A 16,043-nucleotide genomic window follows, 5' to 3' on the forward strand; every position below is an offset into this window, starting at 1 on the left:
CTAACTGCTCTGAATATAAACCATCTGTGTCTTTGATTGGTGAGTCTAATGTCTTCTGCCAACATTATGACACCATGGCAAGCAACTCATTAGCATGCAAGCATAGAAAAATCTTCAAGCCTTCAGAACCCCTAAAGAAGCACTTCCCTTAAAGTTCAGCAAGTCTTCTTTTCTTTTCTTTTTTTTAAATCAAGTTTTCCAACCTGTGATGATATAAGTACAAAAGAAATGCCATATCCTTACCTCTGCTGATCAACTCTTCCTTTTACATTATTAAATAACCAATCTTGTATTTCCAGTTACTGATTCTTGTTGTTAAAAATATATTGTCCCCCCTATGAGAAAAAAACAATAAAATTATAGATACAAGTTTATCTTAAAGATACCTATGTTTCATTAACACTCACAATTTACACACAGGACTTACATCCTCCTCAAGGCTAGGGAATGCATTATAATTTCACCACTATTATGTGTTTCTATTAAGTATTCACGTATGTAGACTTCACAGTACAATATAGGGTACTTTCTTAGTTCAGTGGTTCAGAAACACTTCTTAATGAACACCTAAAACATTGGAGACTTATCATTAATTAGAAAATTCTTCATTTAAAATAACTAAGCAGTGATCTTTGAAATTTCATTTATTTTATACAGACATGTATGTATAAAATATACTATTTAAAATAATGATAAAAGGTTGCCTGACTGCTCTAGTTTTTCTTTCATTTTAAGTATTTGGATGAAAAGAACTTCTGACTTTAATATAACTATGTAAGGTTCTAAAAACTATAAAATGAGAATCATGTCCATTCTTCACTTTTTTTTTCCTTCTGTCATAACGGTGTAGACTGTGCCAAGTCCTAAGGCTGCTACTTTCGTAATCTCATCAATTATAATAAAAATTAATATAAATTAAATCAATGCATCTTTAGACAAAAGACTCCACATTTCATAGAAATAAGCTTGGTTCTGGATGCCAGTGAGCTCAGTAATCACAAGACAAGCAGTGAACACATATAATATAGTACAACAATAACATTAAAGCTTTAGGACTTCAGCCCAAGATGTTGTCTCCTTATGTCTTCATCCCCTTTAAAGTACATAGAGAGCACCCATCTCAACTCAAACATAAGTAGGCCTAGTATTACAGGGATGACAGAGAAACTTTGATCTATTTTAGGGATCCTGTTACAATAATTGGGCTTGTCTTTTGTACGTAATTTAATATGGGGCTGGAAAGATGGCTCAGTGGTTAAGAGCACTGGCTACTCTTCCAGAGGAGCAGAGTTCAAGTCCTAGCACCCACATGGCAGCCTACAACTGTCTGTAACTTAAATTCTAAGCAATTATACACCCTCATATACAGGCAAAACACCAATGCACACAAGATAGATAGATAGATAGATAGATAGATCTTTTTTTAAAAAAGGATTTATTATGGGAAATAGGGTATAGTTGCAACAGCATACTAAAATATATGGCATTAGTTTAGTAGTTACATACCAAGGAACAAGGACACATACTACTAAGATACTGAAAAAGTCTCTTACTTAGAGCAAAAACAATGGATAAAAAAGTCTACAATAACCTCTAGAGCTAAGTGTCCCTCTAAATATAGAGCCCCAGAAAAGTAGTTGAAAAGAATCACAACACTGGCCATGCTGGTGGCTCTTGGCTGTGCTTAATTTGGCTAGTTTGTAAGCAAAGATGGAAGGAAATAAAAGGGCGGAAGCTAGGGACTTCCAGCCAAGTACGCCAATACACCAAATCAGGGTTAGCGCCTTTCTTGAAGGAATTCTAAAAATTCTTGACATACAAGTTACGATTAGTTTAAGGGTACTGCAACCCTACCAATGCCTGTTACTACGTGTGGTTTTAAAACAATGGTCACTAAAATGGGAGATAAAAGTTGACTCTCACTGAAGTAAGGCTATTAAATGAAATAGGAATAAAGAGAAAGGGCAAGCACATGAACCACATCCACAAAAGAAGTTTAGTGAGTCACTGTCACAGAAAATAGAATAGAAAAATCATAAAAGTCTTTTTTTTTTTATTACAGAATAGTATTTGTCAAACAAATAACCTGCAAAAGCCTGTGACTTTGTAACTTGTAAGGTACAGAATCTGCAATAGCAGGAAGCTATAGGAGGGTGTATCTTCCAAAGCAGACAGCCTTTCAGCGTGGGCTTTAAAGTGGCTCTGTAGGGGCTGACATAAGGAAGAAGCATCCAGATGGCAACTAGAGGCCTCCTAATGCAATGAACACAGGTATTCAGACCAGGAATCAGAAATGCCGGAGCGTGGTGTCCTCACCATTCAAGTCCAGCGCTGCTCTCAGCTAGAAAGGGTTTCCCACTGTTTGTTTTTCCAAATAGGAGACTTTTTACTATTCCATTTCTGACTTCGTTAAGAAATCCTGGCAACTATAGCAGGGATGGAGGTGGAGCAGACAGGTGTTTTATTTCTAGGCAACTGGACTGCAGATTTCTCAGTGATCTAGGATTAATGTCACACAGAGGGCTCTTATTTTGTTTTGGTGGTGTTTAGTTTTGCTTTTCTTTAGAGAAAGGGAGGTCACATGTTGTTCACAGGTTACACATGATATCTGGATGGCTACCGTAGCAGATACCACATGTCATTTCTTTTCTCCTCTCCAAGCCAAATGGTCACCCAGCCTGAGACTGTATTTTTCAATCTCTCTCGTTGCCAAGTTATCCTACCCATGGAATGTGGCCAACTGACTGCGCTCATGGATAAACTGAAGTTACGCATGCAACAACTGTCTAACTGGTTTAAGAGGAAATTTTTTGCCTGGAACTTCACCTTCCTTCATTTTTCTGGGCAGGAATACTTTCTTGACAGTGATCTAGTTTTGATCACCCAGATTAGGACAAAACAGTCTTTAAAAGACGGGTAAAAGAAAGGAAGGATTCTGGATTTCAGAGTGTCTTAGCTGCTTAGACACTGCTAATCCTTCATCTTATGATTCTTTGATATAGTCAATGCACTTGATCTAGAGCCTTGTACATGGATCTTTCATAACGTCTCTAACCTCATCTCTTAGCAGTCTGCCCACTCTAGTCATACTTAATTCATGTCTACTGCTCCCACATACTACTAGATGGGCCCCAAGCTGTATATTCACCTTTTTCTGGAGCACTCTGCCATCCAGCTACGAACATGACTCACTCCTTTACCTTCTCTTGGGATAGACTCAAATACCACCCTCTCACTTAGGCCTGGCCACATTATCTACTGTGCTAACTCTGCTTCTGCCGCACCCTACTTGTTTCCTAAGCACTTACGACCCTTTAAAATATTGAAGACTTTAACCACTACCTTCTAAAAACTGTGTCGCTACACAGCCCAGGCTGGTCTTGAACTTCTACTTCCTCCTCCAATTACTCAACTGTAAGCATGAGCTACCAAATACAGCCTTATTACCCTTTATCATATCTAAAGTATGAACCTCTGTAAAAAGGGAAAATCTGGTTACTCTTGTTTACTGGTTCATACACTTCTGCCTAGACACAAAGAAGGAATCAAATTTAATTTTCGGAAATATTTAAGATATTAACATTAATTATTTCAATAGAAATGATTATTTTCTACTATCTAAAATAAACCAATAATGAAATAATTGAATTGAAAATAAAGGAACTATGAAATGGATATGTTGAAAACAGGCACTGATGAATAAATTCCTTTACTATTGTATGTTCAGAAGTTTCCTCTACTCCAGTTCCTATACCCCGCTATGCTTTTTGCTATAATGTTTCTGTCTCCTTTCCTTTTCTTGTTTTTTCTTTTCATTTTTTAAATTAAAAAATTTTGTTTTTGTTTTTGTTTTTTTGAGACAGGGTTTTCCTGTATAGCCTTGGCTGTCCTGCACTTGCTTTGTAGACCAGGCTAACCTCGAACTCACAGAGATCTGCCTGCCTCTCCATCCCAAGTGCTAGGATCACAGGCATGTGCCACCGTGTCCCTATCTCCTTTTCTTAACCTGTCTCTTTTTCTTAAATCCTTTCCTTTTCATTGAACAACCTTAAAAAGAAATATATATACATATATGTACAAACACATAAACGATGCTTATAAATCACTGTTACTGTCACTGTCGCCCTCAGGGGGAAAAAAGATGTTTTTACTTTTATGAATTGCTTAGAGGAAAAAAGAACTTAAGGAAAAGGTAAAGGGGTGAAAGAAGAAAAACAATTTAGGACTATCGGAGTTAGTGAGCACATTTGTGATTCTTTTGGAACAAACTAGTCTTTTTCCATCTATGGGATGCTAAGCAAATGTTGCCTGGTTTCACCCTTTGGTTCTCTGCAAGAAGAATCAAACATTTTCTGTGATCATCAGTTTACCCTTTGTGGCCATCACTACTGATGGCTCAAAATTCGAAAGAGTAAGCTGGAAGCCATTTTTTTTCTCCAGAAGTGAAATTTTACTTTTAAATGCTGGCAACTCAGTTTTTAAAAAGTGGGGGGGCGGGGGGGGGGGTGGAGGGAGAAAGACCAAAAATTGTGCACTGCAAAAACAAATTCAAGAAGTGCAAATTCACTCTATGGACTAACATTAATTTCTAATTTATACAGATTTTTACACCATTCACATGAAAAGTTCTGGTCTGCCTTTTCTTAAGAACTAACAAAATTATCCGAAAGGACTTCTTTCCTTTTACCACAATTATGCATAAGGTGTTCCCCAGTCAAGCACCTTTCTGTAGTCACTATAAGCCACAAGCTTCAACAGCCTTTTGAACAGTCTAGGGCTGGCTCAAAGCCCACCAATTTAACCCTGGCCTCTGACACTACCAGAATCAGCTGACTTATCTGAGACTAAAAGGTTTATTCTTCTGGCTCTGGCAAACAATATAAAACTCAGTAATCTAGAGGCAAATCATAGAGGAATCCATTCGGCAACATTTCCTAAGTCATTAACAGATAGTTTAGCTAAGCAATCTCCAAATCTCAGTCCAGACACGGAGATGACTCTGATGCCCAGTGAGAAATCTATGCTGAAAAGCCCTTTTGAAAACAAGAAGGGATGTCCCCACCCCTGCCAAGCAAAGCTGATAAGCAGGGAGAAAAAAATACTTTCTAATGCCTCTGGAAAAGCTAGATATCTCTCAAAGGAAAAAAAAAAAAAAATCAAGTGATAAATATGAAAGTCATTTTAGTTCTTTCTGAAATGCTATGTCCAACATGAAGATCACAACAAAACAATGTCTTAGTATGACTGAAGAAATTATTTCTTAATTTAGTTTCAATCTAACATGAAAGCCATGTAAAATATTTCCCCACTAAGCACAGCTTTACTGTGCTGACAGTCTTAAACATTATATGTAGAGTATTAAAAATATTAGGCTTGGGCATGGTGGTATACACCTTTAATCCTAGCACTCAGGAGACAGAGGCAGATCTCTGTGAGTTTGGGGCCAGCCTTGTTTACATAGGTAGTTCCAGGCCTGCCAGGGATACACAGTGAGCTCTGTCTCCCAAAACAAAAAAAGAGTATACTTAAATATAATGAATTTCAAAGACTTAATATAGAAATCTTATAAATATCTCATTTTTATATTGACATATGTCTTAGTTAAGGATTTCTATGACCAAAAAGCAAGTTGGGGAGGAAGGGATTTACTTGGCTTACACTTCCACATCACTGTTCATCACTGAAGGAAGTCAGGACAGGAACTCACACAGGACAGGAAGCTGAGGCAGGATCTGATGAAGAGGCCATGGAGGGGTGCTGCTTACTGGCTTGCTTCCTATGGATTGCTCAGCCTGCTTTCTTACAAAACCCAGGCCCACCACCCAGGGATGACCTCACCGGCAATGGTCCGGATCCTCCCCCATCAATTACTAACTAGGAAATACCATACAACTGGATCTTATGAAGGTGCTTTCTCAGTTGAGGTTTCCTTCTTTCAAATAACTCTGGCTTGTGTCAAGGTGACATAAAACTATCCAGCACAATATAGTTAAAACTTTTGATTTATGGTATATATGGGTACTTGTGTATGGGTGCCCACAGGGGCCAGATTCCCTACAGGCTGTGAGCTGCCTGATATGGTGCTGACAAGCAAACACTAGATCTCTGCAAGAGTAGCAAGAACTCTTAAGCACCAAACTATCTCCCTAGAACTTACATACCGAAATATCTCAAGAGAGTATTTGGATTAAAATTAATTTTACTTGTTTCCTCCACTTTCTTCAGTATTTTTATTTATTTAACATGCAGGGCACACAGTGATGCCATGCATGAGAAGGTCAGAGTAGAACTCGCAAGAGTAGATTCTTTCCTGCTCCTGTGTGGGTTTCAGGTCATCATACTAGGAGCAAGTGAATTCAAGTGCTGAGCCATCTCACCAGCTGCTCAAAACTAATTTCACTTGTGCTTACAATATATGCTTACTAGAAAACTCTAAATGATATGCCGTCACAAACTTCTACTGTATATCAGTCACTCACACTAAGCTGTGTCTTTAAGTGGCTAGTGTAGGCATAAGGTTACTCTATCATTCAAATGGTGATTTCTGTACCCCCTCCCCCGCTGCATCTGGTTACAATCCTTGGTCTGAGAATTGTTTGTCTTAATGTTGTATAAACACTGCCCCCCAACTGCCCCCTGATATGCCAATAAAGCAGCTTACTGACGATGACTGAGCAGGGGAGAATATAGGGCTGGAGTTCCTGCCAGCCAGGGGAGGAGGAATTTGTAGAGGAGGAAGGGGTTCAGCCACAGGAGAGGTCCAGGTGACATCAAGGGAGGAGCTGGAGCAGGAAAAGCTACAAAGTACAAGTATCTCTGGGATGTTGTTGGGAGGAAACCAAATTAGCTTAGAGGGTTAAGAACAGAGTAACAACTACTCATTACTGTGTTGTGTAACACAATGTTGTGTGTTTAGTATTTATATTAAACAAATATAAAAGACTCACAATTATTTGTGTAATAGCTGGGTTAAGAGACAAACTGAGAAACAGTTATATAAAAATAACTTTAACAGGCTAGTGTGTATACACTAACTGCCCCAGAAGTAGTACTAACATACGACACAGTGCTGCCGTGCATAGCTTTTAAGAAACCAAAATACCAACTTCCCATCAGAGCAGTTGAAACAGTTATTAGCACCAACAACTGCCAAGGGATGGAATTTAGGAAGGTGCAAGAAATGCTCCTACATTATCCATGCTGATCCTGAAACACTCCCAACTCAGAAGCCCGTTAGTGTTTTAGAGTACTATGCATGTGGAAGCACCTGAAAGAGCAAGGCAGAACTCAGAGGTTCCTCAAGATGGACTGGAGACCATGAAAATTAATTGCTGTCACAGAAATTAAGGAGCAGCCTTAACTCTTCCACTGTTGGATCACAGATGCCATTGGGATGTTCTGTTTACTAAGGCCCAGAATACAGAGGCCACCTTCCACTAATGGTGGAGGCAACATTCTACTTGTAATTTAGAAACTGATCAGAACCTGTAATAGTGCTAGTCCAAACCATGATACCCAAATGATACCACCTACAGAAAAAGACCTCCTTGAAAGGGTCCTTGTTAGCATGTAATATGTCATTTTCTCATAAAATCAGATTACTTTTTCCTCCAGTGGGAAAGTTCATTTTTTTTCCAGATAAATACTATCTAAAATAGCTAAGCTTGCTTTTAAGGAGCCATACTGGTATTAGATGTTCATATTCACTCTTGTGAGAGGCTCACAGTGTAACAGACATGGAAACTGACATCAAATGAAGGAACAGCAGATTCACTCACATTCTAATACATAACTGAGAACTGAGACTGACTCCTAGAAATTGCAACCAACAAAAGGAAGAATATCTAAAATGCATAGTTAAATTTAAGTATATTAATTAGAAATTGATAGAGAAATTTTCTAATGAGGCTAAAAGGGGCTATCTCAATGCATCTAATAGGATATAGAATATGCTATCTAATAGCATATAAAAATCCATGTCAAAAGTGGGTTTCTTTAAAGAAATAAACAGGAAGCCTTCAACAGGAGGAACCTTAGAAGTCTTTAGAATGTTCTTTTTAATAATGGTGTTTACAGCTCACTAAGCAGTAGGAAGATGGTCCTCCTGGTGGAAGGAATGATTAGGTTTCCTAAGTTAGAACTCTAAATTTACATAGCTGCTTTGAGCTAATCTTGATCAAGTCATAAACCACAGCGTATATAGTGAAAATAATCAGCTGGTGACATCTGGATTTTTTGTCTTTGTATCAAGTCTGCTATCGGGTGTAAATTCTGGTCATGTGATTAAGTATAGAGTGGCTGGCTGATTCTGAATATCTGAGCAAGTCTTATTTCTTAGGTTTATATGCAGCTCCTTTTCTGGTTGGCTGAGGCCATGACACCCTACCCATCTTTCTAAGCTTCTTGCAAGAGCTAACCATGCTTGGTACTCCATCACAGCCTGCGCTCAACGGCCCAGTCACCTGGCAAGAACCAGCCTCTAAGGATCACCACCACCAGACAGCTTTTAACCTTTTCTAAATTTACTCAGAACTATTTGTGTGGAAACACCCTCTGCAGTAATGCCATTCATTAACAAGGTGACTCACAGTGAAGCACAGCTGATGGGAATTGTTTAAAAGAGAACACATCAACAAAGAAAAGCATATATCTAGGAAAATTTGTTGCCATTCCTCATTTATCAAAGTATACTCTGAACTTAGCATTTTAGCAGCCATTTGCACATTACATGAATAACAGAAAATATAAAAATAGAGAACCAGACTCTCTTCTTTGGGGAGGGGAGAGAGGACAGACTTTTGAGAGGAAAAAGAAGAGTAACTTGACAGACGTGTGTTTCTGGAAAGCTTTGTTCTCCGCCGATGATTCCAAATATAGACCAAACAGCAAAGTAAAATAGAAGCAAATACAGGAACTTACACTTTGGTGCAGCAACTCCTACGCTGGGAGTTTTAATTATGCTATTTATTTTTCCTGTAAGTCTGGAAATTAAGGTTTCTAGTTACTCACAAGTTACACAAAAGGTTTTGTAGCTATTCCAAGGTTACACAGAAAGGAAATATTGAAAAAAGACTAAGAACTAAAATGTGTTCAGCCCCAGTGCCTGTATTTACACTTGCGAACCTCTAAAATCCGCACAGCACTGTAAGACACAGTTAGTGATCATGAAGCCATAGATAGATAACTGTGCCCACCAGAGGAAAAGTCAGAATGCAACTACTGGGGAAAATTACACTTAATGAATTAACCATATTCATTCTCCCATGTAACCAACAGTATTCTCTATGAAATCCTTGAAATTTCTCACACCCACACAAACAAAAGCATACTTTGAAGAGACTGTCTTTTCTGGTTTCTTTAAAGCTTGTGTTTAAACAGTTGACTACTAAAAAGGACTTGCATTATTACTAATATCAGAGCTGACACTCTTTTAAAAAATCAACAAAAGGAACACTGTTGATATTAGAAAACTCTATCGATGGCATAAAAAAGGGCAGCAAATTAGAAACAAACAATACAGTAGGAAGCATGCGCTGTTCTGAGAGTTTTTCCAGGTTTTCTTCGGTACATGAGAATTGAGTGAACAAAAAACTTTCCATGTGATAGTGAAAAAAACCCAACCTCCATTCTTATTTGGACAATAGGAATACTGGATTTATTAAAAGCAATTCATTGGAACTTTTAAAGGATATATTAATGTAAAAACAGTGCTGCCAATGCCACAGGATAGAATGCCTTTGAACATGTCACTCTATTATAAACTTTTAGGACTTCAGAAGGGCCAAAGTTATAAAAGCCTATGGAACCAGTGATCCTCTAATGTCTAGTTCCAGGATCTACTCAACAGTGATTGAAAAAAATATATGTATATATACATTTATATTCTCAACAAAAAGAACCAAAACTTAAAAAAATATTGTAAGAAATACTGTTGTCTTGACATCCTATACTTCCTTGAAGTTGTTATTCTACTAGCAACTTTGATATCAGACCTGGATTTAATTCAGACTTGAACCTATTTTCTCAAAGGGAATAATTTTAATATCCCTATCTGGAAAAATAATGCTTAAAAGGTAATATACACAAAAGCACTAAACATGGTATTTGGTGCATGATGCTCAATAAATACCTGACAGTGTGATTTTTGTAAAAAAAATTTTAAATAGTATTCCATTCAGGAAAATAGCTATTCCAAATAATACAGATCAAGTAAAATTAGTTACAATTACTTTTTCAAGTGTACAACCTGAAAAAAAAATCATTTATGACAAAGGACTTTAAATGGAGAATAATTAACTCAAAATTAAAATATACTGAAGACCTTTGTCAAGGCACAGGGGGTGGGGGGAGGAGGGGCGACGGACGACCAACTGAAGATTTCATTCAGAAACTCAATAGAATTTTTTCTCCTGATTTAACTTTTAACACTTCCCTGGCTCACCCATATGAGGGCTATTTCAAGCCCATATTACTATATGGTGGCAAAGTAGTTACAAATTTTACATAAATGAGCTGGTGAAAGCCTGCATTCTAACCTTGTCCACCCGAATAGGGGACTACTTTTAGGTCATAAAGATGAGAAGAGTCTGAAAATCTGGAGCTCTCAATTCCAAAGGACAAAAGTGACAGTTGGGGGTTCATAGATCTCCATGGCCTAACACTGTGATGGTGATAATCCTTGACTTTGTTACTTATACATGAAGGGGAGCAACATTTATTTCAAAGGTATAACTGACTGGCAGATTCAGCACATCAATGATCACATGTGGTAGTCACCCCTGTTCTAAAAACAACTACGATGTATTTACATTCTTTACAGACACGCTCAAGGGAATTAACAAAGGAACACCAATTTTAGGTCAGCCTAAATTAACTGCTGGTAAAGGACGTGTGAGTGAGACAACATAAATTGTCTACATGCCCATTAAGAACCAACTGTGCCGGGCACGGTGGCCCACACCTGTACTCCCAGCAGTCAGGGGCAAAGGCAGGTGGATCGCTGTGAGTTTGAGGCCAGCCAGGTCTACATAGCGAGTTCAGGACAGCCAAAGCTACACAGAGAAACCTTGTCTCAAAACAAACAAACCAAAAAGAACCAACTGAATCTGGTCAAACTCAGGTTTCTATATTCACAAAATATTTTAGAAATACTTTCTGTACTATGATTGGAACAATACACTATAATTTTCTCAGAACGGTTTCTTGGTTGATAGATAATTCACAAAGTTGGTTTCATAAAAACAAGAACTATATAAGAGGGTATCTGAGCAGGAGATACCTGGCACCTTTATATGTCTAAAGAGGTTAATTTTTATATCTAGTATGCACATGATAACTAAACATGTAGGTACATGTTAAAAACTGCCAGTCCTTAAAATATGCAACCACTGTGGAGGTGCCTCACTAAACTCCTGAAAACATGCACGCCTAACAACACGTGCCTGTAGCTTTCCTGAAAGCCTCTGGACCCAGTAAGACTGCTCTCTAGATCCCAACTCTGCACCTGGTTCCTATTCATGCCTCAGCCTTCTTCCCGACACTCAGAACAAGCTGGCCCTACTCACTTTAAATCTCTACGCTCTATCTCCACTCACTTACTTAAATAAACACATGTACACATGACAAAGTTCACTAAGTGGTTTTTTCCTCAATACCTCAATTCAAAGCAAAGGAAATCTTTGCCTTTCATATCTCTTAAACAATCCCTCATGACACGTACATCTCAAGGGGCTATAGTTTACAGAAATTAAAGGGAACAACACAAAGACAACAGAAAACTAGAGAGTCACTAGTTAGAACTCTTATCGCTCCTTTCAATATCAACTCCTGGCAACAAAGTGCTTGTCTGCTTTACATACTGAATGATCCAACGCCTGCTCATTGTGTCTGAACATTAACTAAACTAAGCTGGACCATAGTCCACTAGTATTCTACTGGCTGTTGTAGAAATATGAAAATTAAAAAAAAAGGTATCAAACTGTTTAGCTTGATTTTTAAGGGTTTTAAGTAGTCACCTTTATTGTTACCAGTCTATAATTAAACAAAAATTATGTATTTACATGGTAATTTTTGTCTGTGGTGGCCGTAAGCATGTTTAAATGATGAGAGTTGACTACAGACAGATTACTGGGTTGTCAGCATTATTACTAAATTTTACAGGTGGAGACACTGAGGTAGAAGTTAAGTGGCTTCTTCAAACTACCACTGAGTTATACTATGGGTTCAAATCTTTTGACATTTAGTCCTAAGCCTGCTGTTTAATACAGAACCCTTATTTCATCTCAGAGAAAATAAAAGTAGCTCACTATAATATTAAGAATTTGTAGATGGTGACTTCCTAATGTGTAATCCCCTACAAATAAAAGGACCCGCTTTTAGAGAAGAGCAAGTACCTTTGAGAAACAGCAGTGATTTATTTGCATTTGAAAATGCATTTAAAATGTTAAATGTAGGAAGAATTACTCACGTCATCCTTATGGATTGCTAGCTCCTCTAAGAGAAATGTGGCTTAATAACACCAAGTCCTTCTGCTTTTCACTTGTAAGTTACTTTGAACAAGAAAGTACACCGTCTCCCCCCTGCCTTGGTATCTTTCTTCTTAAAACAGAAATAGAAAAATGTAATTCCTACCTGGCATATATAACATAAGGAAGAACTTATTATTTGTAGGCTGCTTTGAGATTCCAGAATGAAATACATAATCCAGTTGGTCTTCAACCCTAGAATAAAGGCAAACTTTACTGAAAATAATTGTATCAGCAGATGCCTCCAGAATATGATACAGAAGTTTCATTTAAATTAGACCTGGGTAGAAGTAAAGGGAAGAAAAATTCCCAAATGTATTTTATTAAGTTCTTTTGCCCAATTCAAAAAACTAATAATTCTGTTCTCCTTTGTTCTTCCTTGGTGAGCACAGCTATCCTATTCTTGTTAGCAGAAACTGTATGCATTTATTAAATAGAACAAATTCAAAATGATGTAACCAACCATAATCCTGAATGTAAAACACCAAATCAATACATTTTATGTAAGTTTTGTTACATTTCAGATTTGTTCCTAGACAACTATTATTTACTGGAGCATCAATCGTTGGTAAATCTTAAGTCTTTATAAATGGCCAGTCTGTTTCTCACAACATGACTGGTATGTGTAATTCTTAAAGATTCAATAAAGTGAACTGCTATTCTTTAGATGGTAATTTCTGGTGAAGAAAGGCGAAGAAACTGACGGCTGTGGAAGCTACGCTAGGGATACTGGACATATCCTTAATGTACGTAGAAAGCAGAAGAGAGTGTGTTACAATTCTTCAGGGATGTAATAAAAAGTAAAACAAATGGACTAAATGAAAAGGCTCCATCCATACACATAGGAAAAAGTTTTGTGGATAATAAAAAAAAGAAAAAGAAAAACCAATATTAGAGAATAGAAATCCGTTGAGTGTGTAGGTTAAGTGCCACCGGACAGAAGCAAAGGAGCAGGGTACCAAGAGAGAGGTAAGAAAGTGAGGGCCTCTGAAGGCAAGGTGGAACACAGGGATGCTCACTCGAAACAACAAAACAAGCCCCAAAAGCCAAAAACCCACCCTCTCACAAGTGAATAACTAACAAAAGAGCTAGGATGAAGTAAGTGCCAAAAGAGGAAAATAGTATTAACACTGATAAAAAACTGGTTAGCGACGGCCAAGAGATTTGCGACTGGAGATGCACAGTCGAGGGAAGCAAACAGCGCGGAGCAGGACCAACGTCGAGGGTCTACCAGGGCCAGAGCGGACGCGGGCGCGGGTGAAAGCGAATGAGGGTCGAGGGGCCGGGCGGCGGGGATGAGCGGCACGAAGGGCCGGCTGGACACCGGGCGCGCTGTGCGGGAAGGGCTGGTTGGGAGCACCCGCCTGCGCGCCGCGCCCCTCGCGTCCCCGCCGACCTTCAGCGGGGCCCAGAAGAGGCTCCGACCGCCGGGCAAGCCGGCTGAGGCCAGGGCGTGAGAGCCGGACGAGGCGAGGAGGCCGCTTCCTGTCCGGCCCCGGGGAAGAGGGACCCGGCGCGGGTCGCGCGCGGGCAGTGAGGGGCTCACCTCTCAACCCGCGCGGCCTCCGCTCGCGCCTGTGCGGTGGAGGAGGAGGAGCTCTGCGTCCAGCTGGAAGGCGTCCTTACCCAGGTCAGCACCATCCCGCCCCGGGCCCACTCACAGCGCCATCGCAGCAAACGCAACCACCGCAAGCCGGGAGTCGGTTCGTCACCGGCGCTCGGCTCCCGGCCCTGCGCCGCCGGCGAGCATGCGCAGTCGCCTCGGTCCGGAGGGAGCACGGCCGGCGAGCGGTACCTGCGTTCAACAGGTCCTGGCTCGCGGCCCCGCCCCTGCCGCTCTCCCCTCCCCCAACCCCCTCCAGCAACGTCCCGCCCTCTCCGAGGACAGGCCCCGCCCTCTTCGGGCTCCGCGCCCCGCCCCCCTGGAGTGGCAGCAGCTGTGCCCGCGCCGGCGCCAACCGAGATTTCAAGATTTGTTCTCCTTTCCCGGCTCGCGCTCCCGAGATCCCGCGAGAACCGGAGGTTTGCGTCAGTAGAAAGCGCGAGCCCGGGCGGGTTGGGAGGTTGAGGGATAGTTTGGACCTGTGGTCAAGAGTTAAAGGAGGCCAGAAGAGGCCGGAAAGGGCAGTTGAAGGCTGTAGAGCTGTCTCTTGAAGTCATCCTTTCTCCTTCACTTCTCTCTCCTTGCAGCCATGGCCGCACTTGGCCCCTGCGCCTCTGTTAGGCCAATGGGCAAGGAAGCTGCTGAGGGTCGGTGCTGCTCACCAGCAGTCGCCCTTCGGGGTCCTTTTCATGGTGTGGCTATGCGTGCGTGCTGATCCATTAGCTTCTTGATCGATGACATCTAAATAGAAGCTCGTGTAAAACCAGTCCTTCATTGCTCACCTTCTTTCTCCTGTTTTCCCGATGTCCCAACAGAACGTTTTATAGCGGGTAAAGCCTCTGTGTGTGACTAAAGCAAAGTTGATGAGAATTACGTCAACAACCGTAAATTTCCCGCCGAACTATAACACACAGTTTGTGAAGAAGGAAAAAAAAACAAAACTGGGGAGACAGAGTGGCGACGGTTGTATGTAATGTGAGTGGATGTGATGCCACTGATCTCTGCGGTTAAAATGATAAATATTGTATCTATTTTACTACAATAAAGACGAACGAAACCAGGGCTGGAGAGATGGCTCAGCGGTTAAGAGCACTGGCTGCTCTTCCAGAGGATGCTGGTTTAATTCTCAGCACCCACAGGGCAGCTTACAAGTTTCTGTAACTCCAGCTCCAGGGGATCTGATACCCTAACACAGACATATGTGCAGGCAAAACACCAATACACTAAAAGAAATAAATATTTAAAAAAAAAAAAAAGATGAATGAAACCTTCCTGTTCACTTGGCAGTGGTGCTGTTGCTTTGTACCTTAGGTCCTTTGAAAACAAGTGTTAAATATGGTTTAACCATTGGCTTTTTTTTTCTTTTCTGTTTTTGGACAGATTTTAAACAGGATTGAAAGGCCTCAGTTATCCTATGATAACCCATCTATTAACATATGCATAAATGACTCCTGTGGTGTAGTCACTCTTTTGTTCTATAGACAGTCACAGGTACTAAGATGGGTGCCCTCAGTACACAACGGCACATTATTTTTGGAAGCCGTCTTTCTTCAACAGCAAATATGAGTCTGAGTAAAGCAAAGTTTAAGTGTAGCACTTCTTTTATTGGTATGGCAGCTACAAGTCCAAAGGGCAAATATATTACTTACTGGCTGTGGTCTTTCTAGGGAAAGCATGGAATAAGACAGTGGCTATGCCAATCTGCCAGTTAAAACAACTGTATTTCGAAGTTCTCTACTACAATTGCTGCTCTAGACAGCCTGGAGCCAGCCTGGGCTACAGAGTGATGCCCTGTCTCAATAAATGTATGAATTCCTTCCTTCCTTCCTTCCTTCCTTCCTTCCTTCCTTCCTTCCTTCCTTCCTTCCTCCCTTTTTAAGCTGATAATGTTACTTGCCCCTAGCTGTTGAGAAGAC

General features: G+C 40.2%; 1 protein-coding gene across 6 annotated transcripts in view; it reads right to left on the reverse strand.

The window, feature by feature from the left end:
* Positions 1-14,349, reverse strand: part of Fam135a (family with sequence similarity 135 member A) — a 77,216-nt gene extending 62,867 nt beyond the window's left edge. For 4 of the 6 annotated variants that reach the window (XM_051152969.1, XM_051152967.1, XM_051152968.1 and 1 more), the window contains exons 1-3: positions 14,071-14,349; positions 12,631-12,719; positions 244-335 (exon numbers count right to left, since the gene is read on the reverse strand). The gene's annotated coding sequence lies outside the window, so the exon portion shown is untranslated. The remainder of the gene's footprint in view (positions 1-243; positions 336-12,630; positions 12,720-14,070) is intronic. The other 2 variants (XM_051152966.1, XM_051152965.1) reach the window with 2 other exon arrangements.
* Between the last annotated feature and the right edge of the window lie 1,694 nt (positions 14,350-16,043).

Source organism: Acomys russatus, chromosome 11 (assembly GCF_903995435.1).
Source record: "Acomys russatus chromosome 11, mAcoRus1.1, whole genome shotgun sequence".
NCBI lineage: Eukaryota > Metazoa > Chordata > Mammalia > Rodentia > Muridae > Acomys > Acomys russatus.